Below are 9,687 nucleotides of genomic sequence, written 5' to 3'. Positions count from 1 at the left end.
TAAGTGTTTTTTGAAGGTAATTATGAGATTCTGCGCTTAAAGTTGTCTTTCTAAAGCCTTTATAGAAAACTGCCTTTTTCGCATTATTTTATTATTTTTATTAAAATATTATTTTTAATTAAATATTATTATTTAATATTTTATTATTATTTATTATTTTATTAATATATTTTCGAAAATTAACTTTACTTTAACCTTTAACCTTTAAAATTCACTTTTTACCATCCGTAACTTTTAATATTTCTACTTTTACCACCCTAACTTCCAGAAATTACCATATAACCCCTTAAACACCAAAAATTTTACTTCCTTGCCCTTTTATGAATCAAAAAGGTGTTCTTCATTGTTCTTAACCACACTCAAAGTGTTCTTCATGTTCTTCATAAATTCTTCAGATTCTTTCTCTGTTTTTACCCATTTTTCAGTCTTTTCAGCAACCGATTTTTACTATAATTCATAATAAATTAGAAGCCACTAAAACCCCATCTTTTCTACATGATTTCAACACAAATTGAACCTCAATTTAAGCTTAGGCTTTCGTTTTTCCAGCTGCCCAAGAACATGAACTTTAAAGCTTGAATTTCATCAAATTTCATCAAAATTTCACCAAATTTTCACCAAGAATCAATCATATATGCAACCAATTTTTAGCACAGCCAAATAATACAACATTCACACAACTCAAACACAAATAATCAAGATTAATTTCGTGACACCCTACCTGGTCTTGCTGCTCCTAATTCAATCAAACTTTCAGGTGGTCCTTAAACACTTTTTCCTCCTAAATCACATCAAGAAAACACATATTTAAGCATGTTTCCTTGAAACTGAATCAAAAGAGAGATGGTGCAGCCAACTCACCTTGATCCCAGCCTTGATAAGTCATATGATCATGTAGAGAAAGAAGAGAGGATCATTTTGGTCGGATTGGAATTTTGATTTGAGTTTTAGTTCAGCAGAAATCAAGCTTTGAAGATTTGGAACTAAGAACTTTTCTCTCTTTTTCTCTCTACCTATTTTCGGCCACAAAGTGAAAATGAGCCAGCCTTGGGGGTTTTGGGGGTGTAGGGTGAGTTGTGATTGGTTGGCTTGAAGGTGGATTAAAATAATATTAAAATATCTCAGATGTATAACTACTAAAACTAGGTGTATCGGAACACTTGTGAAAACATCTCTAAAAATTATTTTCTAAGCTACTAGCATAAATGACACTAGTAACATATTTATTATGAGAATAAAACATGTATAATGAGGCCTTAGCATTGCTAAAGTCATCAGAGAGTGCTGGTGCTAAGCTGCACCAGTAAATTGTGAACCCGGTTAAACCGGTTTTCTGTTTTTAACTAAAACTGATCAGGTAACCTTATAATATCATTCAAGAGGCTTCTAATACTCATATAATGATAATATCATCCTATTATCTCTCTCCTCTCATAAATCGAGTCCGGTTTGTCAAACTGAGATTATTTACGAAAAACCGAATTAAAACTCCTAACCGATACGGTTCAAAAACTAGGTTCTTCGCGACTGCATCATCGAGCTTGCCTCGGGAAAAGGTTCTAACTTAAAGATGACATAATGACAATGAGGATTGAGATACTTGATGATATATCAAAGGTTTTCCCCTTACTAATCTTCCGGAGAAATTCGTACTTTCAGAAAAGATCTCGCGTACTCGAAAATCGGGGTTGTTACAACATCAATCACAGCTCTTGCTGTGGCTAGGAAAGGTCTTCCTAGGATGATGGATTCATCCTCTTCCTTTCCAGTATCCAGGACTATGAAATCAGCAGGGATGTAAAGGCCTTCAACCTTTACTAACACGTCCTCTACTTGTCCATAAGCTTGTTTTCTTGAATTGTCTGCCATCTCTAATGAGATTTTAGCAGCTTGCACCCCATAGATTCCCAGTTTTTCTATTACAGAGAGAGGCATGAGGTTTATTCCTGAACCAAGGTCACACTGAGCCTTAAAGATCATGGTGCCTATGGTACAAGGTATTATGAACTTTCCAGGATCCTATCTCTTCTGAGGCAATGTCAGTTGATCCAGATCACTTAGTTCATTGGTGAACAAGGGAGGTTCATCTTCCCAAGTTTCAATACCAAATAATTTGGCATTTAGCTTCATGATTGCACCAAGGAACTTGGCAGCTTGCTCTTCAGTAACATCCTCATTCTCTTCAGAAGAGGAATACTCATCAGAGCTCATGAATGGCATAAGGAGGTTCAATGGAATCTCTATGGTCTCTAGATGAGTCTTAGATTCCTTAGGTTCCTCAGAGGGAAGCTCCTTATTGATCACTGGACGTCCCAGGAGCTCTTCCTCCTTAGGATTCACGTCCTCCTCTCCCTCTTTGGGTTCAGCCATTTTGGTTATGTCAATGGCCTTGCACTCTCCTTTTGGATTTTCTTCTGTATTGCTTGGGAGAGTACTAGGAGGGATTTCAGTGATCCTTTTACTCAGCTGGCCTACTTGTGCTTCCAAATTTCTAATGGAGGACCTTGTTTCATTCATGAAACTTACAGTGGCCTTAGATAGATCAGAGACTAAATTTGCTAAGCTAGATGGATTCTGCTCAGAATTCTCTGTCTGTTGCTGAGTGGATGATGGAAAAGGCTTGTTATTGCTAAACCTGTTTCTTCCACTATTATTATAGCCTTGTTGAGGCTTTTGATCCTTCTATGAGAGATTTGGGTGATTTCTCCATGATGGATTGTAGGTGTTTCCATATGGTTCACCCCATGTATTTTAACTCTGCAATTACAGGGTTCTCAGGATCATAAGCTTCTTCCTCAGAAGATGCCTCTTGAGTACTGTTGGATGCAGCTTGCATTCCATTCAGACTCTGAGAAATCATATTGACTTGCTGAGTCAATATTTTATTCTGAGCTAATATGGCATTCAGAGTATCAATTTCAAGAACTCCCTTCTTCATTGGCGTCCCATTACTCACAGGATTCCTCTCAGAAGTGTACATAAACTGGTTATTAGCAACCATGTCAATGAGTTCTTGAGCTTCTGCAGGCGTTTTCTTTAGGTGAATGGATCCACCTGCAGAAGTATCCAATGACATCTTTGATAGCTCAGATAAACCATCATAGAATATATCCAGGATGGTCCATTCTGAAAGCATGTCAGAAGGACACTTTTTGGTCAGCTGCTTGTATCTTTCCCAAGCTTCATAGAGGGATTCACCTTCTTTCTGTCTGAAGGTTTGAACATCAACTCTAAGCTTGCTCAGCTTTTGAGGAGGAAAGAACTTGGCTAAGAAAGCCGTGACCAGCTTATCCCAAGAGTTTAGGCTGTCTTTGGGTTGAGAGTCCAACCATATTCTAGCTCTGTCTCTTACAGCAAAAGGGAAAAGCATGAGCCTGTAGACTTCAGGATCTACTCCATTAGTCTTAACAGTATTACAGATCTGCAAGAATTCAGTTAAGAACTAAAAAGGATCTTCAGATGGAAGTCCATGAAACTTGCAGTTCTGCTGCATCAGAGAAACTAGTTGAGGTTTCAGCTCAAAATTGTTTGCTCCAATGGTAGGAATGAAGATGCTTCTTCCATGTAAATTGGAATTAGGTGCAGTAAAGTCACCAAGCATTCTCCTTGCATTATTGTTGTTGGGTTCGGCTGCCATCTCCTTTACTTGTTCAAAATTTTCAATAAGGTTGTCTCTGGATTGTTGTAATTTAGCTTCTCTTAGTTTTCTCTTCAGAGTTCTTTCAGGTTCTGGATCAGCTTCAACAAGAATGCCTTTTTCTTTGTCCCTGCTCATAAGAAAGAGAAGAAAAAAAGAAAAGAAGAGGAATCCTCTATGTCACAGTAAAGAGGTTCCTTATTGTTAGTAGAAGAAGAAAAGGAATAGGGGTGAAGAAGAATGAAGAATCCAAACACAAAGGTGATGATAGGAGCAGAGATGTGAGATGAAGAGAAGTGTTAGTAGATGAATAAATAAATAAAAGGGGATGAGAGGAGGAGAGAATTTTCGAAAATAATTTTTGAAGAAGAGTTAGTGATTTTCGAAAATAGTTTTTGAAAAAGGTTAGTAGTTTTTCGAAAATTCAAATAAAAAATAAAATAATTAGTCTAATTAAAAAAAGAAATTTTGAAAAAGAGGGAAGATTTTTTCAAAAATTAGAGAGAGAGAGAGTTAGTTAGGTAGTTTTGAAAAAGGTAAGAAATAAACAAAAAGTTAGTTAGTTAGTTGAAACAAATTTTGAAAAGATAAGAAGTTAGGAAGTTAGAAAAGATATTTTGCAATCACTTTTTTGAAAAAGGTAAGATAAGAAGATATTTTTGAAAAGATATGATAGAAATTAGTTTTTTAAAAAAGATTTGATTTTTAAAATCTCAATTAATGAATTGATTCACAAGAAATCACAAGATATGATTCTAGAACTTAAAGTTTGAATCTTTCTTAACAAGTAAGTAACAAACTTGAAATTTTTGAATCAAAACATTAATTGATGATGTTATTTTCGAAAATATGATGTAAAATTAAGAAAAAGATTTTTGAAAAATATTTTTGAAATTTTCGAAAATAACTAAAAAAAATTGAAAAAAGATTTGATTTTTGAAAAAGATTTTGAAAAGGATAAGATTTTTTTAAATTGAAAATTTGATTTGACTCATAAAAACAACTAGATTTTAAAAATTTTTGAAAAAGTCAAATCTAATTTTCAAAATTTTAAGAGAGAAAAAGGGAAAGATATTTTTTGATTTTTGAATTTTTATGATGAGAGAGAAAAACAAGAAAAATGATGCAATGCATGAAAGTTATGGATCAAAACAATGAATGCATGCAAGAATGCTATGAATGTCAAGATGAACACCAAGAACACTATGAAGATCATGATGAACATCAAGAACACATTTTTGAAAAATTTTTAATGCAAAGAAAACATGCAAGACACCAAACTTAGAATTATTTAATGCTTAGACATAAAGAATTCAGGAATGCATATGAAAAACAAGAAAAGACACAAAACATGCATATGCAAAGATCAAACAAGAAGACTTACCAAGAACAACTTGAAGATCATGAAGAACACTATGAATGCACGAATTTTTTCGAAAAATGCAAGATGAACATGCAATTGACACCAAACTTATAACATGACTCAAGACTCAAACAAGAAACACAAAAAATATTTTTGATTTTTATGATTTTCTAATTTTTTGTATTTTTTCGAAAATTATTTTGAAAAAGAAAAAATAAGGATTCCAAAATTTTTAATATGAATTCCAGGAATCTTATGCTCTTTAGTCTAAAGCTCCAATCAAAGGGTCAGGCATGGCTTAATAGCCAACCAAGCTTTAGTAAAAATATGAGTGTAATTCATTCAATTTTAAGCCAAAACCTCAGTCCAAAAGAATTTAGACATGGCTTTACAGCCAGCCAGGCTTTAGCATGCTTCATGAAACACTAGAATTCATTCTTAAAAATTATGAAGAAAAATATATTTTTGAAAAAAGTTTTTTATTTTAAAATTTTTTTCGAAAATAAAGGAGAAATTTTTGAAAGATTTTTTTGAAAAATTTTTGAAAACTTTTTGAAAAGAAAACGAAAAGAAAGTTACCCAATCTGAGCAACAAGATGAACCGTCAGTTGTCCAAACTCGAACAATCCCCGGCAACGGCGCCAAAAACTTGGTATGCGAAATTGTTACTCAGGTTGTGAATTATTGTTCGAAATAGATTCCCTGGCGATGGCACCAAAAACGGATGCACAGAACCATGGTCTAAACATATCTTCACAACTTCGCATAACTAACCAGCAAGTGCACTGGGTCGTCCAAGTAATAAACCTTACGTGAGTAAGGGTCGATCCCACGGAGATTCTTGGTATGAAGCAAGCTATGGTCACCTTGTAAATCTCAGTCAGGCGGATATAAAATAGTCATGGAGTTTTCGAAATTAAGGCTAAAATAAGGATAGAAATACTTATGTAAATCATTGGTGAGAATTTCAGATAAGCGTATGGAGATGCATTCAATCCTCTGAACCTCTGCTTTCCTGCTGTCTTCATCCAATCAGTCTTACTCCTTTCTATGGCTGGCTTTGTGTAAGGATGTCACCGGTGCCAATGGCTACTTTCAATCCTCTCGGGAAAATGGTCCAAATGCTCTGTCACAGCACGGCTAATCGTCTGGAGGCATCACCCTTGTCGTTGGTTGCATCCTATTCCTCTCTGTGAAAATGGTCCGATGCGCTGTCACTACATGGCTAATCATCTTGGAGGTTCTCGATCATACTGGAATAGAATTTACTATCCTTTTGCGTCTGTCACTACGCCCAGCACTCGCGAGTTTGGAGTTCATCACAGTCATTCAATCCCAGAGTCCTACTCGGAATACCACGGACAAGGTTTAGACTTTCCGGACTCTCATGAATGCCGCCATCAATCTAGCTTATACCACGAAGATTCTGATTAAGAGATCTAAGAGATACTCATTCAATCTAATGTAGAACGGAAGTGGTTGTCAGGCACGCGTTCATAGGGAATGATGATGATTGTCACGTTCATCACATTCAGGTTGAAGTGCAAATGAATATCTTAGAAGCAAAATAAGATGAATTGAATAGAAAACAGTAGTACTTTGCATTAATCTTTGAGGAACAGCAGAGCTCCACACCGTAATCTATGGAGTGCAGAAACTCTACCGTTGAAAATACATAAGTGATAATGGAGTTCCTTGGTCTCGGCCCCAAAGGGGAACCGGAGTAACCAAGACTACGAATACAATGATAAAAAGTTCTCTTTATAATAAACTAGTCACTAGGGTTTACAGAAGTAAGTAATTGATGCATAAATACACGTAGAGAGGTCATTCTTGGAGTTGAACGCCAGCTTTTGTGCCATTTTGGGCGTTGAACTCCACTTTGCAACTTGTTTCTGGCGCAGGACGCCAGAATTGGGCAGAGAGCTGGCGTTGAACGCCAGTTTGCATCGTCTAAACTCGGGCAAAGTATGGACTATTATATATTGCTGGAAATCCCTGGATGTCTACTTTCCAACGCAATTGGAATCGTGCCATTTTGAGTTCTGTAGCTTCAGAAAATCCATTTTGAGTGCAGGGAGGTCAAAATCCAACAGCATCAGCAGTCCTTCTTCAACCTCTGAATCTGATTTTTGCTCAAGTCCCTCAATTTCAGCCAGAAAATACCTGAAATCACAGAAAAACACACAAACTCATAGTAAAGTCCAGAAATGTGAATTTAACATAAAAACTAATGAAAACATCCCTAAAAGTAACTAGATCCTACTAAAAACATACTAAAAACAATGCCAAAAAGCGTATAAATTATCCGCTCATCAGTTTGTAATTGACAGAAGCTAAATGGCATGAAATTTAAAGGGAGAGGGAAGAATTGCAGTAAATTAAAGAGAACAGAAAGTAAAAGTGCTGAATCTTAAAGAACAAGTAAATTGAATTGCAGAAATTTAAATTGCAAGAAATGTAAATAACTAAATTTTAAAGTGCAAGAAATATAAATTGCTTGAATTATAGAAGGAATCGGGAACTGGAATTTGCAGAAATTAAACAATCACAAGTGAATTGCAACAAATAGAAGAGCAAAAGATGAATTAGATTGAAGTAGATCTCAAACAGAGAAGTAAAAATGCTTGAAGAGTTAAAACAGAAAGTGAATGTAGCTCAATTGCAGAAATTAAAAGGGAAATTAAAGATCTCAGGAGCGGAAGAGACTAGAAAACAAGTCTAGATCTCAAATCCTTCCTTGATCCAACAAGAACAATTGCAAAAAAAATGAAAAAGTAAGCTGCAGAAGAAGTAGAAGAGTGAAAGCAGTAAAGAGAATTTTCAATGTTAATCGAAATTTCTAAAATTATGCAGAAAGATTAACAAAAGATCTCAAGGTGAGATTGAAACAGAATTTCTTCAATTCTTCACCCAAGATCCAAAGCAAGAAGTAGAGAATGCAAAGGTAAGAACAAGGAAGAAGAGAGATCAATTCTCCTTCCCAATTCTCCAAAAGAAACTCAGATCTCAAAATTACAAAGTAAAATTCTAAAAGAAAGTAAAAATTCTTAAGTGACAAGTAAAAAGTTCAAAAGGTTTTCCTCTAAATCAAACTAGCTTCTATTTATACACTTTCTATTCTTGGATTTTAGAATTTGGGTGGACTTTTTAATTTGGTGAAGAATTGAATTAAATTTGAATTTTGGTCCATTATTTAGCCCAAGAGTGTTGCTCCCATGAGGATGCTCTGCTCTTGTGGGGAGCAGAGCATTGAGGCTTGAGCTGGATCCCGTTGTTGCGTACCAAGGCTTTGGGGCAATAAGGATAGCGCTCCGCTCTTGTGGGGAGCGGAGCATTGTGGCTTGTGTGTGTCTTGTGTGCTCCAAGTCTCCTAGCCGTGTCAAGTTGTGCGTGTTGCACCAAGGAGTAGCGCGCTGCTCTTGTGGAGAGTGTAGCTCTCCCTTTGCTTTGGAGAAGTCCCAAGTTCGAGACTTTGGGGATAGCTTTTTGGTGCAAATTTCCTTGGTTTCTTGTAGCGCCTTTCTCCTTGCTTCCTTTAGGTGCTGTGTTCGATCCTTGGAGGTGGCATTTTGGCCATGTGTGGCTCATTTTTCCTTGTGAGTAGCGCTCCCCACTCCCCCTTTCTCATGGGTTCGATCCTTGGAGTAAGCATTGGCAAACTATTTCCTTGGATTTATTCTTGAGTGAAGCCCGATAATGCTCTCAAGGGGAGCGGAGCATCATTCTTCTTTCCTTTGTTTCTTGGTTCAAAAGTGTGCTCCGCTCTTAAGGGGAGCGTAGCATCATGTCTTGCTTTATTGGCTCATAGTTTGTGCTTCCTTGAGAGAGTGCTCCGCTCCTGAAGAGAGCTCTATGCCTATGCCATGCTTTATTGTTTTCTTTGCCACACTCTTCTCCTCCTTGGGTCACGCTTCTTAGGCCACGCTTTCTTATTTTCTTCTTTTCTTCACCTACAATTAATCAAAACAACCAATCAAAGTATCACCAAATTCACAAGGTTTATAAATCATTCAAATATCAATCAAATTTAGCTTAAACTTCATGATTTAGTATCAATTAAATAGTGGTTGATTGATTCAAAGAAATCATGCAATTCCATTCCAAATTACTTACAATGCAAGAAAGTGCATGAAACCTAATAAAAATAAAGGAAAAGACTAGTAAAACTAGGCTAAGATGACTTGTCATCACAACACCAAACTTAAAACTTGCTTGTCCCCAAGCAAGCATTAAACATAAGAGAAGATAAAATGAAATAGAGAAGTATACATGTCCTTATTAAGCAGATAGTTGAACTTAGTTCATGGGGTTTCATGCAGATCAATAGTAACTCATTTATTACTTGCTATTAAACAAACAATGTTTCCTCAAGGGCTCACTAAGGTTGCTGCTATAATGCCTTGCTTTCTGCTTACTTCCCTTGTTAGCTTTTTCCTTCTTTCTTTTGCTTAGAGAGCTTATTACTCATTGAAGGCTTGGTGGCAAATGTTGCAGTAGCCTTTGGCTTAATTACACTCAACATTTCTTCACCTCAGACACATGGCTCACCTTTTTCTTCCTAGGCTCATTGATGCCCAGCATCTCTTTGGATAACTAAGTGTTTTGTAGCTAGGTTGCTCTTTATTGTGGACTTTCAGTTGGCCATCCCAAATCAGTTGATCTAAGTGGCCAAGTTTTGAAATAC

General features: G+C 36.1%; 1 non-coding gene across 1 annotated transcript; it reads left to right on the top strand.

Annotated features, from left to right (window-relative positions):
* The first annotated feature begins 3,130 nt into the window (after positions 1-3,130).
* On the top strand, positions 3,131-3,238 carry LOC112738933 (small nucleolar RNA R71). Its single transcript, XR_003169880.1, has one exon. It is a non-coding gene; the product is annotated as a small nucleolar RNA R71 (small nucleolar RNA).
* Positions 3,239-9,687: the final 6,449 nt, after the last annotated feature.

This window comes from Arachis hypogaea, chromosome 13 (genome assembly GCF_003086295.3).
Source record: "Arachis hypogaea cultivar Tifrunner chromosome 13, arahy.Tifrunner.gnm2.J5K5, whole genome shotgun sequence".
In the NCBI taxonomy this organism is placed as follows: Eukaryota; Viridiplantae; Streptophyta; class Magnoliopsida; order Fabales; family Fabaceae; genus Arachis; species Arachis hypogaea.
Note: the sequence above shows the minus strand (reverse complement) of the source record. Positions and strands in the feature narration are given on the sequence as shown.